The sequence below is a fragment of the Orcinus orca genome, chromosome 13 (genome assembly GCF_937001465.1).
Source record: "Orcinus orca chromosome 13, mOrcOrc1.1, whole genome shotgun sequence".
Lineage (NCBI taxonomy): Eukaryota > Metazoa > Chordata > Mammalia > Artiodactyla > Delphinidae > Orcinus > Orcinus orca.
In genome coordinates, this window is record NC_064571.1 from 35,510,627 (window position 1) to 35,531,604 (window position 20,978).

Genomic DNA, 20,978 nt, shown 5'->3' on the forward strand with positions numbered 1-20,978 from the left:
ACAGTTATCAAGACGGTATGGTACTGGCACAAAAACAGAAAGATAGATCAATGGAACAGGATAGAAAGCCCAGAGATAAACCCACGCACATATGGTCACCTTATCTTTGACAAAGGAGGCAGAAATGTACAGTGGAGAAAGGACAGCCTATTCAATAAGTGGTGCTGGGAAAACTGGACAGCTACATGTAAAAGTATGAGATTAGATCACTCCCTAACACCATACACAGAAATAAGCTCAAAATGGATTAAAGACCTAAATGTAAGGCCAGAAACTATCAAACTCTTAGAGGAAAACATAGGCAGGACACTCTATGACATAAATCACAGCAAGGTCCTTTTTGACCCACCTCCTAGAGAAATGGAAATAAAAACAAAAGTAAACAAATGGGACCTAATGAAACTTAAAAGCTTTTGCGCAGCAAAGGAAACCATAAACAAGACCAAAAGACAACCCTCAGAATGGGAGAAAATATTTGCAAATGAAGCAACGGACAAAGGATTAATCTCCAAAATTTATAAGCAGCTCATGCAGCTTAATAACAAAAAAACAAACAACCCAATCCAAAAATGGGCAGAAGACCTAAATAGACATTTCTCCAAAGAAGATATACAGAGTGCCAACAAACACATGAAAGAATGCTCAACATCACTAATCATTAGAGAAATGCAAATCAAAACTACAATGAGATATCATCTCACACCAGTCAGAATGGCCATCATCAAAAAATCTAGAAACAATAAATGCTGGAGAGGGTGCGGAGAAAAGGGAACCCTCTTACACTGTTGGTGGGAATGTAAATTGATACAGCCACTGTGGAGAACAGTATGGAGGTTCCTTAAAAAACTAAAAATAGAACTACCATATGACCCAGCAATCCCACTACTGGGCATATACCCTGAGAAAACCATAATTCAAAAAGAGTCATGTACCAAAATGTTCATTGCAGCTCTATTTACAATAGCCCAGAGATGGAAACAACCTAAGTGTCCAACATCGGATGAATGGATAAAGAAGATGTGGCACATATATACAATGGAATATTACTCAGCCATAAAAAGAGACGAAATTGAGCTATTTGTAATGAGGTGGATAGACCTAGAGTCTGTCATACAGAGTGAAGTAAGTCAGAAAGAGAGAGACAAATACCGTATGCTAACACATATATATGGAATTTAAAAAAAAATGTCATGAAAAACCTAGGGGTGAAACAGGAATAAAGACACAGACTTACTAGAGAATGGACTTGAGGCTATGGGGAGGGGGAAGGGTAAACGGTGACAAAGCGATAAAGAGGCATGGACATATATACACTACCAAAAGTAAGGTGGTTAGCTAGTGGGAAGCAGCCGCATAGCACAGGGAGATCAGCTCGGTGCTTTGTGACCGCCTGGAGGGGTGGGATAGGGAGGGTGGGAGGGAGGGAGACGCAAGAAAAAAAAAAAAAAAATACATAGGGACAAAGCATGGTGAAGAAAATAGAGAAATACAGGTTAAAGTTGAAAGTTGGTTCTTAATTTGCCATTATTACCGTCTCGACTCAATTCCATAATTGCCTAGTTATGTGCTAGGCACTATGGGAAAACTAGTAAATTAACAGACATAAGAGAACCTCACAAATGTTAAAATGGGGAGAAATTTGCATTATAATTATTTAACAGAAGCATAAGGTAATGTCACTGCCCTCAAAATAGTTTGAAGTACCCCTAGCAGCCAGCCATCTGATTTAGCTTTTTCATAATATGAGCATCTTTTCTATAGCACCACTGACAAGGGCCATCAGGCACTATTTAAACCGTTTCAGATGCTCAGGCATCTCAGATAATCCACACTGATGGGACACGTTGAATAAACCCAATACCTTATCCTATGGGAACCCATCAAAAACTTGAACATGGCTTTCATGGCCATCACTTTAACCTTTCAGCAGATTCAACACTGTATTAGCAGGGTTCTCCAGAGAAACAGAACCAGTAAAATACACACACACACACACACACACACACACACACACACACACACACACACACACACACACACACTGTGGGGCGGGAGAGAGAGAGAGAGAGAGAGGTGGGGTGGGGGGGAGAGGGAGGAAGAGAGAGAAAGAATTGGGTCATGCAGTTGTGGGAACCAGAGAGGCTGCAGTCTGTAAGGCAGGCTGGAAATTCAGGAAAGAGTTGGTATTGCAGCTTTGAGGTGAATTTCTTCTTCAGGAGACCTCAGTCTTTGCTCTTAAGGCCTTCAACTGATTGGATGAGGCCCACCCATATTCTGGAGGTAATTGACTTTACTCAGAGTCTGCTGATTTAAATTTTAATCACATCTAAAAAATACCTTCACAGCAACATCTAGACTGGTATTTGACCAAATGACTGGGCACCACTGTCCAGCCAAGGTGATGCATAAAATTAACCATCACATCATTTCACCCTTTGGTTTCATTGATACGTCAGTTAGAATTCGAGCCACTGCTAGGGACAAGGACTTCATTCCCTGGTTTTATGTTTCTCTGAGAAGAATTAGAGTCACATTGGCTGGCAGCCTGATTGTTTAATCTAGGAAACGTTGCTGAGCGTTCCTGGCTGAGTACACACAGGGTTGGTAGCAGACCCACCTGCCTGCAGAGTATGACCTTCTCCCTGCCTGTGCTGAGCTTACCCGGCAGGCTTAACCCCTTCTAGGCAGAGGCCTGTGGTTCTGGCAGCTACACTTAGTGTTTGGGTTGGGGGACCGGATTCACATGTCTGTTTAACCACAGTTCAAGTTCTTTCCGAAAAAGCTGACATTTGGATTTCTATCTACCTGACTTCTTTGTGTGTTTCTCAGGTGAATCTGAAATCTGAGAAGACAAGGGTGTGATTGTCACCTCTAAATCCTCATCAGCCTCCCCACTGGGAATGTGCTCTACTTGGTCTATGACCATTTTCAAATGGGCTCTCAGAATGGAACCAACCTTTCCCCCTTCATGAGATAGTGCAGATTAAGTGAGACTGCCCCTCCTTTAATCCGTGGCCTTTGGGGGTCACCCCATCGGTGCTGTCTCTTCCAAGCTGTGTGACCTCAATCTCCCTTTTGATCTCAGTCTCCTTGTTCACAAAATGGGCTAATGTTACCTACATCATAGAGATGCTGTGGGGTTTAATAAATGAGGTTATGAATTTAAAGCATCTGATGAAAATGCCCCATAGATAGTAGGTGCTCAATACACAGTGGCCAATGATAATAATAATAATAATAGGGGCTTCCCTGGTGGTGCAGTGGTTAAGAATCAGCCTGCCAATGCAGGGACCATGGGTCCGAGCCTGGTCCGGGAAGATCTCACATGCCACAGAGCAACTAAGCCCGTGCGCCACAACTACTGAGCCTGCATGCCACAACTACTGAAGCCTGCGCACCTAGAGCCCATGCTCCACAACAAGAGAAGCCACCGCGATGAGAAGCCTGTGCACCGCAACAAAGAGTAGCCCCCGCTCGCTGCAACTAGAGAAAGCCCATGCGCAGCAACGAAGACCGAACGCAGCCAAAAATAAAATAAATTAAATAAATAAATTTATTTTAAAAATAATAATAATAAAATTGTGGGCAGTTCCTATCACAGTCTTGGTTCATTTGGGGTCACTTCCAGACAAGTTCTCCTCCCACAATTTGTATTAGTTTAATGACCTGTTAGACCAAAAAGCAGAATTTTACACCTCATCAGTTTCAAAGCTGAATCATTTGGGTGTGTTACCTGTTGAAGGAATCCTTCCCACGTTCAGTAATCTCTGCATCTTACCTCCCACCCTTTCTAATTCTTATAAGTCATCACACATTTATTGTCTGATTTAGGTCTGTCCTCTCTAAATTCTTTGGGAACAGTTTTCCACCAGCTATACATACCTAATTATAATCTCCTCCAGGTTTATAGTGTCCCTAGTTATCACGAGGAAGATCTTGTCAAATTGAGGCTTCAAACGTTTACTGACCCTGTTACCGTAACCAGACTCTGGGCTGGGTGCAGGAGTTGCCAAAATGCAAGATCCAGTCCCTGTCTTCAGAAGCTTCCAGACCAGTGGGCAATAGGGACACCAAAAAGCAGGTACAACGCAGAATGGCCTTCCCTGCAAGGGGAAGCAAGGAGGGTCAGATGGCACAGACGAGGGCCATCTTGTCCCCCTCTGAGGTTCAGGAAGACTTCCCAGAGGACAAGGTGCCTGAGTTTAATGTATAGGAGGAGAAGGATTTAGCCAAGCAGAGAAAGCGAAGAAGCACGTTAACTTCAGAGGAAAGAATCCATCCAAAAGCAGGGCATGGAGGAGAGAGGAGATGGCAAAGGAGGGGAATTGTCCAGCTTGTTAGGGCCAGAGCCCAGGGTACCCGTGGAGCAGTGGACCCCAGGGGCCCACATGAAGGGTAGGAATGCCATGCACATACTGCTCTATCACCCCCCACACAAAGAAGAGCAATTGAAGGATTTTACACACGGAAGTAAAGTGATCCAAATGGCATTTAGGAAGATTACTATAGCCTTGTATGGGAGGAGAGAAAAGTTTCTCTTCAAGAAGCTTTTCAGTGCCACAGCTGAAGGCAAAGAAATCCAGAAGAAAGTCTGTGGCAGACTTTTCTTTATTTGAGGGCTAGATTTTAAAGGCATTACGCTTGGGAGGAGAAGTTACAATGTTCTCACAGTAAAACAAGTAAAGGGAGTCATAGAATTGAGTTGGGTGGGACATCACAAGGCCACCTGGACCACGTCCCTGCTTTGATGCAGCCATGGTGTTTCAGCTGGCGTAATGGTGCCAAGACAGCTGAGGCTTGGGAATCGAAGTGACTGGTCCACGTGATAGAACCTGCAGTCACGGGTGGAAGGCCGAGATGTCGGCTGCCGCTATGCCTGGACCTCTCTCCACTGCAGGCCCTTGCCATGACGATATGGCGAGTGGAGAGGACACAGAACGGGAAACTGGCTTCTGCCTTCAGATCTGCCAGGAATGAACAACTGCATTCAGTTTCCTGATGCACAGTCATGGCAGTGACGATCCTCACACAGAGAATTTTCCGTTTATTCCCCTTTTTGAAAAATAATAGCCAAATGGGACACTCCATCACCTGTGCTCTGGGACAAAAATTTTTGAAGAGGTTTATTTTAAGAAGAGAAGCATTTGCAGAGATTGCTCTTACTACCTTATAGATTTCTAAAGTGCATCAGGTCTTCTGAGGTACCCTTGCTAATTCGAGAATGTCAGGAAATACAAAAACACTAATTTCCAGAGACATGAGCCTTGAGCCATTTTCTGGCCCTAGCCTATTATTGATACTTTATAGGGTAAGTCAAAATGGGTCAGATCTGGCCAAGAGAAGAGCAAGGGAAACATTCTTGGAGGGAAGGAGGAAGGGAACAATCTAAGCTAAGAATGAATGTGAAAGACTAAAGCTGCAGAGATGGACTAGGGTGTTCTCTTGTCAAGACAAAAGAAGATGACACCATACGTAACAGTAGGCAGGTGCTTTGTTTCACTGTTTAATAATAATTACAGCTAGTTTTTATATAGTTCTTATCCTGTGCCCAGCACATGCATTAACTCACGGGAGTCTCACAGTAACCCAAGGAGATGGATACTATCATTGCCCCCACTTTACAGGAGAGAAAACCAAGTTGCAAAGAGATTGAGCAATTTGTCCACCCTCACACAAAGAGAAATTAAACCTAGGGAATTTGGCTTTTAACCTGACACTAGGAAGAGTTGCATTTAGCTGTATTTTGTTCTTGTCGATTTTATTAATAGCAGATGCAAACAGGATTTTAAGATCATTTGTTCTGAGTTGAAAACACATGCCTTGGCTTTAATTCACACCTGGGGGAATTTTAATTTCTTGGTTGTGCTTCCTTGAGGCCCATATTATTTTCAAAAGTATAATTGGGAAATATAAAATAATTATGGATACTGGCTTCTAGATTAAACAACTGCTGAACCTGGGCAAACAGATCAAATTAAGGCTGAATCTCTTTCTTATGAAAATTTTCCTTATTTTATATGTAGGAGTTTGTTTTTGTTCTTGTTGAACTCCGGGACTTAGAAGTAGACATATTTATTTAGTTTGACCCAGATCTAGTATGTGTTGCTTGGTCTATTCTTTTTAGTTTATTGTATCTCTTAATCTTCTACACATGCAACAAGGGACCTCAGTGATGAGGGCATTGGAAAAATCTAAACAAACAATAAATTCTGGCTACGCGATTCCCTATAAATGGAGTGCTTAATAAAATAATGCTTGGAAACATGATGTTAGAATGATCAGATCTGTATGAAGTAACCAAATTACAAATTTCCAGTGCTTGCCATAACTGGTAATATTTTTTCTTATAGCCTGAAATATTTGTGATCAGTATTTTGTACATGATAAAACAAAACAGTTCTTTGTTTTGAGAAGCAAATGTGGTTCGGTATTAGATGGTTCAAATAAACCTAGAAGCCATGATGATTTATTCCTAATTCTGAAGTTTCAGTTACAAGCCCCATCTTCTTGGTTGCCCCATTGGAGTTCAGAAAACTACTCTTTTCTTGGCAATGACTGAACACCCTCACAGAAAGCTTCCCTGAACTTTCACCTGGCACAGGCCCTGGCACACTCAGGTGGCACCTGGTGTCTGTCCTCAGTGACACCTGGTACTGAGAACAGCATTCCAAATTGCCAATAGTCTCAATTGGCATAGAGCTTTGCTTTAACTTATTCACTTGTTCCTGGCTGTTCTCTTTTCCTTGTGTAGTCCAAACAGTTTAGCCATTCCACAAGTGTTTATTAAGTACCTACTCTGCTCTAAGGACTGAGGAAAGGATGGTAAGTTAGAATGACATAGCCACTGTCCTCACAGACCTGATGGTCTAGAAGGGAAGATACAGTAACAATAAAGCATAACGGTAGAAGCACAGTATGCAATGGAAATGCGTAGAGAATATAAATATCAGAATAAATACACTAAAATGTTGAAGCAGTTCTCCTTAAGTGGTGGGACTTTAGTTAACGCTTTCAAATTTAGTACCGTATTTCAAGGTCTTTCCAAGTTTAATTTAACGGGCAAAGATATTTTTATAAAGGGAATTTTAAGAACAAAATATATTTTTAGTCTATTTAAATGCTTAAGTTTTAAGATTTTTTTTTACTATTATCAAAAATAAATTTTCAAGGCTTCCCTGGTGGCGCAGTTGTTGAGAGTCCGCCTGCCGATGCAGGGGACATGGGTTCGTGCCCCGGTCTGGGAAGATCCTACAAGCCGCGGAGCGGCTGGGCCCGTGGGCCATGGCCGCTGAGCCTGCACGTCTGGAGCCTGTGCTCCGCAACGGGAGAGGCCACAAAGGTGAGAGGCCCGCGTACCACAAAAAAAAAAAAAAAAGATTCATATTTATTCTGTTATGAAGCACCATTTTTCAGACAGTGACTCTAGACCCCATTCAACCTAACAAAGCCCTTCCTTCAATTATGCCACCATTGGCTGCCTTAGACAAACACACTTCCCATTTTGAAAGGTCTTAGGCAGCCCTCACCACCACATTGCCTCTCCATGAAATCTCATCTACCTCATTCTTCCTCCTCTCAATTTCATGAACAGATGCTGAAGAATACAAACTGTAGTCACATGAAAGTTTAGACTATTCCATGAATTTATCCTCAGATTCTCTTTCAGAAGCTCTGATGTCAACAAAACAACACATAGATTACATTTGTTTATATAAGTGAAATCAACAAGATCATCAATTATAACAAGATAAAAGACCTTGATTATGTCCAAAGACCAAGATGATTTAGAAGGAAGCCAGCCAACGTGAAGCAGCATCCAGAAACTTTACAGATGCTCTGCTGTCGGTATCTGTTTGATAAGATTGCTATTTCCAATTTGAAGGTAGAAGTCTGTGGTCCTCATTTCTTTGTAATGCTAAAAGTAAACCAAGAATAATTTCCTCAGGTGGTAAATGCGTTTTCCTAATAATAAAAGTAATAACACAAGTTTGTTAGAAAGAACTTACAGAGCCCAGAAAAAGTTTATTGAAGAAAACAAAACCCCACAATCCAACTGAGAGATGCCCACTTTCACCTTTAAATCCCTGTAGAGTTGGTTTTATACTGATTGTAGGGTATATTCTGCCCTTTTCACTTAACTTACGTTGGGAGTATGTCATTACTTTATATATATTTCTTTTCACGGCTTTCTAATACTCTATTGAATGGATATACTACTTACTTAATGATTCTCTTATTTATGTATGTTTAGATGATGCCTATTATTTTGCTATTATGTTATAATGAATATGTTGCATTATACACACATCTAAAAGACTAATAATTAATAATACAGATCAAATTAAAAATTTGAAGACATGTAAACATGTTTCTGCAGGTTATAAATCATAAATTATCCTTGCTTTCCCACCCTCACGGTGCTTTTTTACATGACCAACCAACTTAAAAACATCTACATTTGTTAGTGCACCAACCTTTTCATTATCTGTTTTCAAATTTGTTTTAATATCCTGCTTTATTTCAAAAATTCTTTAATGGAACTTGGAAGGTTTTGCCTTTTAATGCAATATGTATAGTTATCTTTTCTGAATAATAAATTACCCCAGAACTTAGCCTAAGACAACAAATATTTACAATCTCACACAATTTCTGTGCATCAAATACCCAGGTGCAGCCTAGCTGGGCAATTCTGATTCAGGGTCTCCTATGAGATTTTAGTCAAGCTATCAACCTACAGTCATTGCAAGCCCTGAGCGGCTGGAAAATCCACTTCTAAGCTTACTCATATGGTTGTTGGTAGACTATAGTTCCTAACTGGCTGTTGGCTGGAGTCTCTGTTCCTTACCTTATGGGCTTCTCCATAGAGCTGCACAATACGGCAGCTGTTTTCCCCAGAGTGAAAGATTCAAAAGAGACAGAAAGAGAAAGGATGCCACAAACAGAAGCTACAGTTTTTTGTAACACGTACCATCACTTTTACCATACTCTGTTGGTCACAAAGACCAACCTTGGTACGGTGTGGGAGAGCACCACACGAGGGTGTGAATACCAAAAGAAGAGGCTCATTTGGATTTTATTTTGAAACCATAAAATCTTAGAGACTGACTACAACATGCAGTAATCTTTATGAGGACCCAAAATACGTTTGTAATGATCTCCTGTCAAAAAATCCTTCATGAGCTGCTACTTACAAGACAGTTTACCACTACCTAGTAAGTTTGAGTATTCACCGGTCCTACAATCTCAACTCTAGGTTTAACTTCCTAAAGAACGTCTTTCAGTCTTTCACATGTGCACCAGGGCACATATAAGAATGTTCTATGCAGTAGTGTTTGTAGTAGAAATCAATTAATAACAGTCCAGATGCCCATCAATAGAATAAAATAACACAATTAATTGTGAGGTGTTGGTATAATAAAATGCTATACAGCAGTGAAACTGATGGAATAAGAACTACCCACATCAGTCCAGTTGCAACCATTGAATGAAAAAAGCAAGACACGGGTATGATATATTTCACAGTAAAGTAAATTTAAAAAGCACATCGTAGGGGCTTCCCTGGTGGCGCAGTGGTTGAGAGTCCGCCTGCCGATGCAGGGTACACGGGTTCGTGCCCCGGTCTGGGAGGATCGCACATTAACACGGAGCGGCTGGGCCCGTGAGCCATGGCCACTGAGCCTGCGCGTCCGGAGCCTGTGCTCCGCAACGGGAGAGGCCACAACAGTGAGAGGCCCGCGTACCGCAAAAAAAAAAAAAAAAAAGCACATCGTATAGTAAAAAGATTACAACGATACTTTCAATAAGAAAACGGTGGTTAACAGAAATGATGCACTCACTATGCAACAGGCACTGCGATAAGCATGTCAAGTTGTTTTGTTTTCATTTAATCCTCACAACAGGTAGAAGGTTAAAATTAGTCTTTTTCTCCTCCTTTTCCAGATGAGAAAGCTTAAACTTATAGAAATAAAAACATTTTCCCAAGTTCACACAACCAGTATGTCATAGAGCTAGGATTTGAACCCAGGCAACTGTCCTAACTGCTAACTTAAAATCTGGGTTTGTTCCTAGATTTAGCTCCATGTGTCAATGACAAAATGAAACATTAAATTGCTTATGTGTTGAAATGATGTCTGAATGGATACCTAGTCCTTGCACGGGTGAATGGGCCAATTCATCATCTCTCCAGGTTCTCCCGCCTCTCTGCACTGTGCCCTGACAATGAAATAGACCTCGCCTTTCTACTAGGATTCCAGGCGACTCTCCTGTAAACACCAACTGGATAACAGGGCATATTTATTGAGCATTTACTGTAAGTCAGGCATTCATCTAAGTGTTTAGATGCACTAACTCATTGGATGCTCAAAACACCCTCTGTGGTAGATGTTACTATGATGCCTATTTTACAGGTAAGAGAACAGGCTTTGAGAAAACTGTTCCCAACAATTACACAGCTTGTAGGTGGCAGTGCCAGGACTTAAACCCAGGCATTCTAGCTTCCAAGCCTATGGTCGTAATCACTCATATACTGCCTCCCATGAAGTATTATGCTTAGAGTAAAGGCACATAAGGAAAAAACTGGCTCTTTTTCTAATGAAATATATAAAATATAGAGACTTCACTGATATTCTAAAGAATTTCCATTATCAGATTTTCCTAAGGTGTCAAAAAATTGTAACATTTAACATGTGTACTAGGAAAAAATATGATGGTTTCATCTTGGAGACAGAACAATTCAGTTGTGTTTGAGGGTTTTTTTACTGAAGTATAGTTGATTTACAATATTGTATTAGTTTCAGATTTACAGCAAAGTGATTCAGTTTTATTTATATATATATATGTGTATATAAATATATATATGTATATAAACTTTTTCAGATTCTTTCCCCTTATAGGTTATTATAAGATATTGAATATAGTTCCCTGTGCTATACAGTAGGTCCTTGTGGTTTATCTATTTTATATATCATAGTGTGAATCTGTTAATCCCAAACTCCTAAATGCTCTTGAGTTTTTAATTTAATTTTGTTACAAGTTCACTGTCTTTCTCATCTCAAGCTAACAAGATTTAATTCAACTAGTTAACACATTACAGGCATTTGATACACATTTACTTTAAGTCATTTTTTAGAGTGAGGAATAACATTTTATATATCAAAATTTGGGGGCTCCCACTACATATGAGGTTCTAGAACAAAACATATCAAGTTGGAAAACACACAGTCTCTGCCCACAGGAGTCCCCAGCCTACTGGTTACAGTGCATATAATGACAGTGCATATAATTACCATTCAACGTGTTAGGTTCTAAAACAGAGGAATACACTCTACAAGTGACTGACTCAATTTACGCTGCCCTAAAAAATAGGTGACTTTTGAACTGAGCCATACAAGATAAGTGCCCATCACTAGGCAGAAACGGAAAGGAAGGGCATTTCTGGTAGAGGGCACAGCACGGTCAAAAGTGTGGAGGCACAAAAGCGTACCACGTGTATAATTTTTTGCTGCCAGGGCACAAATTGCTTAGGGGGACATGGTGGAAAATGATCCTGGAAAGGCCAGTGGCAGGAGATTATGAAGGCCTTTGCCTGACTCCATAGTTAGGCCTGGAGGCAACAGGGAAGTAAAGATTTTTTAAGCAGGAGGGTATCATGGCTATTATTTTATAATGATAACTCTGGTGAAGCGAGTCTGAAGGTTATTTTAACAATTCAGTCAAACGATACCAGGAGACTGAACCTTATGAAACAAGTAGTATTTCGGACCCCATTTTACAGATGAGAAAATCAAGGCACAGAGGAATATAACACCTTGTCCAATGCTGCATAGTTGGTAAATAGGGGAGCCAAATTCAAACCCAGGTAGTGGGACAGTAATGTCTCCTGCACATGTCTCTGCTCTGCCAGGTCGGCTGATGATCATGGCAGGTGAGAAGGGAGAGAGCTAGCTGGCAGAGCCTTGAGCTTGAACTACAGAGCAGACTGGACGGTGCTCCCAGAGGACACTACGTGGATCACAGAGAAGAAGCAGGTTGGGTGAGGAATCGATGAATTCCATTTCAGACATGAGTGCAGGAGGTCTGTGAGAGCCAGGCCATGACACCAGAGGGCTGTTGAAAATGCCAGGACTAAGCTTCAGGAGAGGTGTGGGCAGAGAAAGTCAACCCAGACATGGAATACCCTGCTAAATAGACTCCGTTCCACCCAAGACCCACATCCTGAAGACGCAGAACCTGAGGCCCTGAGAGGCAGTTCAGAAGACAGAGCTCTAGAGCCAGACTCACGTTCAAATGCTAAGCTTAAATGTACGTTCTGGGAGACGTTTCTTCACTTTTCCAACCAGAGTTTTTCATTCATTAATGGAGACTATAATACTTCATGTGTCACACTGTTATAAGGATTTAAATTAATATGCATATAAAGCACCTGGCACATTGCTTTCCAAAAGTAAGTGTTCAGTAAATGGTGATCATTATTATTATCATTTCTATTTGTCAAAGGTGAGGCTAGAACATAGAAAACGGTCTGGGCAGCCAGCGCCGTTACCCTCTTGGCAGTTTTTCCCATAAAATTCTCTTACCTACATGGAGTTGTCACTAATATCTCAACCCAAGAAAAGAAGGTCCTTTTGAGGAATATGAGTTCTCTATTTGCCAAAAGAATAACCTAGAGAAATGAGATTAAAAATTGTATATATGTATATGATAAAATATAAAACCTAGATTGGAAACAAAGCAAGTGTCACATTTCCTAGATTCTTAAGTGACTGAGGCAAATTCATGGGGTGGCTCATGGCCCCTAAGGCAGAGTCAGGGCAGATGAATGGTAGAAAGTACGCTTTCAGCCATGGTCACCTGGCTCAAGATTTTCCATTGCGACAATATCTATGTCCACAAGGGGCACATCTCCCAAGAAGGGCGGTATTTCAGGAGTCACAGAAAATCTTGAGATCTGAAAACCCAACAGAAAAGACTTGAACTTGGAAATCAAGTAGAAGCTTTAAAGACCAAAGGCTGTGTAAGCATTTATGTATCACTTTGTCATTCCCAGCTCCTTCAGCCGTGTTTTATTTTGGGATTCAATGTGGTGACTAACAACGTGGTTATTTAGGCAACGACCTTAGGTTTGAAAAATTCCAGAAGAAGAGAATTTCTGGGAAAAGGACTCTAATTCACATTACACACACACACACACACACCCCCCCACATATACAAAGTTCAAAACACAAGCCAATACACTTAAAAAGGAAAAAGGACATTGGAAATAAATGAAATTTATTGTTTAATTTGATTGCCTCTAAGATAATATGTTCAGTAAGGATGTGAGTATAAGCAATGTGGAAAAAGTAAAAAATTGAAGAAAAAAAAAAAGAAGAAGAGGAAGCAGTGCCAACCTCATCCTTTAGAAATAAGGAGAGATGTTTCGAGATAAAAATCTTTTTCCCTCCCCACTAAAGATTCCTGGCCTTTTCACTTCTCTTTTCTGAACATTGCTGCAGAGCGTCAGATTCTGCTGGTTCGCTCTCCTTCCATGTTCCCGCCCCAACCCGTGCTTATCTGAATATATAAGCCTGCCCTTTGCTCAGATTTATGGGTCGAGCCAGAGCTGTGTGTATTTACAGTGTTCTGACCCAAAGACCCCAGGCCGAAGGAGAAGAGGAGGAAACTGAGCCCATTCCATAAACAGAGACAGATATGAGGGGGAGGTAGAAGGCCTTGCTAGCACTTAACATTTTTAACTATTTGGCCAAGCTTAAGAATTAGTGATTAGATTAGAGCAAAAGAAAAACGAGGGACGAGAGTGCAGACTTGGGGGGGAGTAAACTGTGTATTTTTGCTCTAGTCACTTGGAGGGTCTAGGTTGCCAGATGGGAGTGGGGTTAAATTTAATGTGAAAGGTCCGAAAGAAAGTTGGTAACTCGGATACAGAGGGAGCTCTGGGAAGGCAGACGGTGTACAAAGAGGAGGATATAAACAACATTTAATAAGTTGGAAAATTTCTCCAACCACAAGTTGAACGTCTTGCGTGTAGCAAGACTTCTTGCGTTTTTTAAACTGTAATGGGTTATAGAAGAAAAATCTCCTGTTCCGTGCTTAAATGAGAACACATTGCCATAGATTACCAAAACCTAATCAATTTTGAGTTGAAATATTTTTCTCAGGGTCTGGTGGCCACTTGAAAGCAATTCCACTTTCAAACAGGGCTGCTTGGTAAAGGGACCACCCCTATGCAGAGCTCTGGTACACGCACCAGTTCAAATGGGAAAGAAAGAGCAGCTGAATCTTAAGCAGTGCTTGGCACCCAGAAACCAAACCCCTCTTTCCCCAGGGCCACATCTTCACCCATGAGCAAAATGTGAAAGCACAACTTCTGTTTGGGCTATCCTCAAATAATCTACTTGCTGGAAAAACCTGAATTCATGTGGAAAAACTGACCTGCCGACTGACTAAATTAGAAATAATCCGGCATCATAAGTAAAGGCTACAATATTCACTGGAGATCTCAAAAGCAAAGCAACTGGGACAACAGAGTAAGTGAATCACCCACAAGTCAATTTACATTGCAACAGAGCAAAGAGCTGTGATGTATGAGATTTGACCCGTGATTGGAGAATTTGTGAAATGCCATGGAGTTGTTTCTTTTTGCTCATCTTAATATAAAGCAATCTGGTTCCCATGATGTTCCCTGTTAAAGCATCTGCTAGAATGATATTGTTTGATTGGAATTTTTTTTGTTTTCTAAGGTATGGTCTGGGTACTGAAGAGTATCATTATTATTCTAAATGGGTTTCTGTGGCTTGGATTGAATTATCACTAACAACTGCATGAGAACATGTGTGTGCTCAGCACTGTGTGTGGCACTTCATAAATGTTAACTTGTTTATTAGTATTATATTATTATTAAAGTCATCAGTAGGAAATCCAAAGTAAAATTGATTCTACAACTGAACTTTGAAAAATGTATAATGCAAAAATGCGCTGAAATGCATTTTCTTTTCCATTTATATTTATATTTGGCATTTTCTGTTCAAAATCAAACATAAAATTCAAAGCTGTGGAGCTAAAGAAGGCATCTGAATTATTCCGTCAGGGCAAACTGAGTACACAGCAGTGAAAACTTGGGCTAAAGGTGCTGAATGGGAAACAGATACCCTAACCAGGTTGCATTTCTAAAGTCAAATGAAATGCATGATATTCCAGAAAACTAACTTTTTCTTGTTAGCATTTTTTAACTTTCCTCTAAAATAACAAAACTTCTGCTTTGTCAATAACGCATGCTCAAAACAGATACAAGTGCATGATGAGGATTTCAGAGGAATTTGGGGACTATTATATCGCAGCTAAAATGCCATCCTGTGTCATTTCTTTTGAGATCCATTTGCCGGTGAAATCATTTTGTTCTCTAATATGGTGTGGATCATAGCAACAGTTCAGATGTAACCATCTAGGAGCAGAGGCCTAGCTCAGTGTGCCAGAAAAAAAAAAAAAAAAAAAAAAAACCCGCACCACAAAGAGCATTGAGATGAATGGCTCTATTTTATGAGCCATAAAAGTTTTATTCATCTTGACACTGAAACAGGTTTAGGCAGTGAGTTGACACGCCTTAAATAAATAAGTGGAATTAATTCCCCAGCCCTTGAAACAATAGCAGTATGCACGTAGCACGGAGAAATGCCCCATTGTTTCCTGTGGCTGCCTGATATCGATATTATTTGTGTTTTTCTGTGCTGCTGCCTCAGGGGCCTGGTTGATCCACTTCAGATTCATCCCCTGTTTTATTAGAGGTTGAAAAAGGTTCAAGACCTGTTTGCACCACAGCTCCCACCGACAGCTAAGGAACCAGTTTGGCGTCTGGTTTGTCTGTTGTTTTACTGCTGACCTTCCAATCAACTTTAACCCCTGACCTCCGGAGGCATCTATCATGACAAGAGGCTGTTTAACACAAATGGTGCCCATTTATAGGGGAAGAGACTCAGAAGATTTCCTTTTTATGAAGAATTTAGTTTTTCACCCCTCTTTTCTCAGTCACCACAGGTGAAATCCCTCTTAGCAGCTGGCTTATGAAATAATGGGAAGGGAGGCCTTAATGAGCAGAAAGCACCCTCAGCTGGAGATAAATATATGCAAATGAGATGCACAAACAAAAGAGCCTGGACAGAGAAATATCTGCAATTCCAGCAAAATGCTGCCTGCAGCTCCAAGATGAACAGCTTTGATAAAATGGTAACAAAAAGCACCTTTTTATTCTCCAGCGTGTTTTACATTGCAATAGGCCATTGTCATTGCAAGCCAGTGGAGCATGCAGGGGTTTTCTGCACTGTTTCAGAAAACTGTTTAAACATTTGTTTTAAGGCATTCATGAAATATAATCAATGGACTGCTTCTGTGTTGTCGTTGTGATTTTTTTTTCCTGAATATGTTTTAGATGTGACTGTAGTTCTTTTACCTGTTGGTCTTTTCATAGTTTCATACTGCTGTCTCGCTGAGCTATTTCACGTTTTGGTGACTGTTTCTTCCACGGGCCAGAATGATTTTTTTCTTTTTAATTTCAATGAAAAGAGACGTCAAGTTAATAACTAGTAAGAATCGGCTTTGAGGAAGGGTTTGAGCCATCACAGACCAGCACCCAAACAACTAGTTTTAATGATGGTAATCAAGTGTGTAGAGCTAATTCAAAGACAGGCATGTAACATGCTGATTTTAATAAGCGTTAAAAAGGCAATCTCTAACTTTTAAAAGTCTCTTTTTAATTTAATCGTCCTTGGTTAGTTTGCTGCCAAAACAAACAAAACCATTAAAATACGTTTTCAATATGTATCCGCAGTGTTATTTGATGGTGTTTTAAATGAGCATTGTGTTGGGAAAATATTGATTTGATGAGCTTTAAAAATGGAAAAGCTAAAATCATTAAGCTATTTGGGGGGAAAAGAATTTTTTTTTTTCTCTAAAAAGGAATTAAGCCCCAACCCCAATCTCTTGCCAGAAGACAGGCTGGACCCAGGACAGAGAAATTGCTGCATTTGAGCATATGTATGATGTTTAGGTTAATAATCAAGGCAGTTAAGGTGAGAGATGAAACACTAGACGCTTCCCATGTGTCAAAATACCATCGCTCTAAAAGCTCAGCAATATTTGGTTCTTTCATTTATAATCCAATCCTAGCATTCTGAGTAAAGATGTACGAGGATCTTTACATTTGCTTTACCTAAATTATTTCATCTTGGTAGCCTGGATTGGAGCGGAGACATTTCTTCTGAGCACTGTGTAGCTTTCACATTTTATGTGCATTTCATCAGACAAATGTCAAATTTGCTAATAACAAGAAAATCTCCTCATTTTTAATCATGCCACTCCTGTTGCATGGGTAGGGGTGAGAGGGGGTGGGGAGGAGGGAGTGAATATAAAAGCATTGAGCAGTCTGACTAAAGAGCAGAAGGAGAAAACGCTTCTTTGGGTTTTAAAATGACACATGCTTGGTTATCTCCATGTCTGCATCAGTGCATCATCAAATTCAGAAATTCAGGAGTTAATAGAAACTTGGTTCTATTAGGGATGCTTTTGCCAGCCCAGGTTTGAAGCAGCATAATTATGCTCAACTGCTGTTGTTTGGAAAGGGCAAACAGCATCTTAGGCACAGAACAATGAAATTACAGCTGAGATTTAGGTTAGCAAAAGACGTCTTCTCTAGGCTTTTATGATTCATTATTTCCCATTAAATACAGTATTAGAAGTGTACACTAGATAGCTCATGGTTGCTGCTCTCGGAGCACATTATCTATATTACGCAGGTCTGGGGAGCAGAATTAGAAAACTTTGGGGGAATGAGCAATATGTGTTTGCTGATAGAAGTACCATATGGCTCATCTTCTTCAATTGCTTTCATTGCGACTCTGATGCCGGAGAAATTAAAGTTTTATTTGATGTGGCACAGCTTAATGAACTGTCTTCTGTTAGGAAAATTGAATATGTTTCCTGTTATTTGAGCACAGAGCCTCCATGGTTCGGCTGATGAGGGATGCATTATGTATTGTTTATTTAGCATTTGGAAAACAAAAGCAAGATATTGAAGGTAAAATTGATTACTGCTGGATTGCATTATATAATCAAGTTTTCTCCCTTTAAATTTCCCTTTACAATCCTTTGGTAATGTTTTAATATGAGATTGTTCCAGGTTTTGGTCTTTTCAAAGTACACAGAGCTTGGTTTTTTTTATCGAGATACCTTTATCTGTAAACAAGCCTCACGAAATGCTAAACCTAGTATTGCTATATTTATAAAGTTCGAAGAATGATATTTGGGAGAGATGAAAATAATTCGATTTGTGTGTCTCTAATGGCAAAACTTCCAAGTGAGCCCCCAATCGACTTTGAGAGAATCTAACATTTGCTAGCTGAAAGGGGAATGTCATTTTCTTTTGTTTGAAATAGACCACTTAAGAACATGCCTTACGAGAAGGAAGGAATTTTTGATATTAGGAAATACAAACCTCAAAATATCCAATTTTAGATTTTTGAGTTCGTTGTCAGTGAATGAAAAGCTGGACAAAACCTGTGAATTTAAAAAAAAAAAAAAAAAGAAGTGTATATCCCATGAATTTACTTTTTTACTGAATAAATATGTTTAAAGAAAACATGTAACCAAAAATATACTTACATGATGAGAAAACTGGGATGTCATCCATGTGAATGTTCTCTACTCCCTGAAGAATCTGCAAAGAGATACACTGAGCATTTTGTTTAATTTCCCCCTTTTTGTTCTGGATCTGATCATGTTTTAGACATATTAAATGTGAATGATCTCTAAAAAGACTGTAAGATCATCTAATCGCTGTGTCTCTTTCATTTTTCAGTGAGAAATATTCCTCTCATGGGCTGATGACTCAGACACACAGATCTGCAACAAGCAACTAGGATAAAAAATAGTTAAAATGAATCAACATTTATCTGGAATATACAGTCTTGACCTAGAAAAAAGTCATCTGTCTTCCATGTCCTGTGATGTTTTGAGGATTCTGGCAAATATGTCAGTTAAACAAACTTCTCTCATAATCTAAATACTGTCTGTTCGAGAGAGGCTTCCAATGTTTATAGCCCATAAGTAAAGGAAAAAAAAAAAACAAAAAAACCGTGGTATTTAACCAAGAATAGTGCTCTTGAAAATGTCTCTGAACAAAGTGTTTAAGCAAAACTTTGGCTCTAGATATTTTCAATTCCTTATTCGTCTCCTGATTCTTTTTTTCAATGAGGTATTTTGGTACGCCATCATTTCACTCCTTTTCTTGAAATTAACGAATTCATTTCAAAAAATTAACGCCTGACTAGTGACCTGGTCATACAAACTTCCTTAAGAAACAGTTGAGAAGAAAACATCACATTTTTATGAACCCCATCTCCTGCCAGCGGCCTCGGAGGAGGAAGACCATTATGCATTGTTATCAGCGTGGTGTAATTTGACTGTTGACAAAGTATCCGTGGCAGTGAGAATGAGCGCAGTTAGAAGTGTGGCGGATTGTAATCAAGAAGATGCTTAGCTGTGCAACACTGCATCTTGAGCAGATTTGAATCAACATTGCCTTAAGGGGACACACACACACATACCAAAAGGAAAAAAAATCCATTAATTTTTAGAGGGAAAATTAGAGTGGCACTTAATGAAGTAAAATTTGACATGCGTTAATTGCTCTGCAGCTCCCCTAATTAGAGATTTTCAAATTCTTTTATTGCTGTCACTGTGATGGCACATTGTCTTGCCGGACAAATAGTGAAATTGTACATTCATTTGATCAGGAAGTTTTACGGAGGAAGATTGGACTGTATCCTCGAGCCCACTTCCAAACTGTGGACAGTTGGAGAGCAAAGAGGGGTTCTCAGCTTTACCTTCAGCACAGATAAAAATAGGCTTATTAAAATAGTTTCAGTATGAGACTTAATGTAAAGGAAGCAGGTGCTGATGCGATTTCCTTAAACAGATGGAAATGTTCCTCTGGTACTCATGCCTCTGTTTCCGATGAAAGATTTCAGGTGGAAAAAAAAGCTAGCGAGATGCTACATTATATACACATTCTTATATTTCTACTTATGTTCTTCAGAAATCAGAGACAGGAGGATTTTGAAAGGCCGTGTCATGTTTTTCCCAGGTCTGAAGTCTAAGGCAAACAGTACTTTTGATTCCCTTCTTAATCTTAAAGTAATTATACTGCTGTTTGGCCCTCAGCATGGCACCAAATATGATACCATAATAATTTTGGTTTCCCTTTTTCAACCCCTCTTGTCTAGCCCTTGAACCTCTCTTAATTCATTAACATATTGAATTTTTTCAATTTTCCATTTTCTTGCCATAACAATATTAATGCCAGGGTGAAAGCTTGATTGGAGCTAAATTACTTGTTACCTGCTGGCGTTTATTTATATGGCATGGAATTATAAAGCTTTGCTATTGTCACGCCTTGGGCGAATTGTTTATGACACCAGTAATAGGAGTAATTGTTATTGTTGAAATTACCTGTCAGCTACCCATAGCAGTGGCCCTTGTCCCACTGACAAATAGTGACAAGGGAGAGGTATCCTCCATGCATCCCCCTGATGGCTTCTCCTCTGATAATAAGAAGTGCAGGGCCTCTGATAATTTGCCTGTCACTGTTGAGTGCAGCTCAGAGAGAGTTGGCCAAATTGTTGTCATTCACTTTGACAAAGACAGCAAAATGCTCCCGTGCAGGGGGAGGATTATCAAAATAAATGAAATCGCTTACACCCCCTTTGTTTGTTTGGCTCAAGAATTGCCTGGCTTTGTATGAGGTTCTGAAATTAGGGTCCATTTCTTCTGGGTATCGTGCTGTTCATACTAAGATGAGGATCCCAGGCAAGAGAGGCATTTTCTAAGACTCACTGTTTTGCAATTTACATCGGTTATGAAAAAATTATATTCAGGTATAAAGAGAGTCAATAAAATTGTAACAAGAAGTCTAAACATGTGGTTGAATACCT

General features: G+C 39.9%; 1 long non-coding RNA gene across 4 annotated transcripts in view; it reads right to left on the reverse strand.

Moving 5' to 3' along the window:
• Positions 1 to 1,463: 1,463 nt before the first annotated feature.
• The window catches only part of LOC117195576 (uncharacterized), a 97,754-nt gene continuing 78,239 nt past the window's right edge, over positions 1,464 to 20,978 (reverse strand). For 2 of the 4 annotated variants that reach the window (XR_007471098.1, XR_007471096.1), the window contains 5 exons: positions 18,649 to 18,703; positions 18,482 to 18,543; positions 12,576 to 12,661; positions 7,757 to 7,962; positions 1,464 to 5,098 (listed from right to left, as the gene is read on the reverse strand). This is a non-coding gene — a long non-coding RNA (uncharacterized LOC117195576). The remainder of the gene's footprint in view (positions 5,099 to 7,756; positions 7,963 to 12,575; positions 12,662 to 18,481; positions 18,544 to 18,648; positions 18,704 to 20,978) is intronic. The other 2 variants (XR_007471097.1, XR_007471099.1) reach the window with 2 other exon arrangements.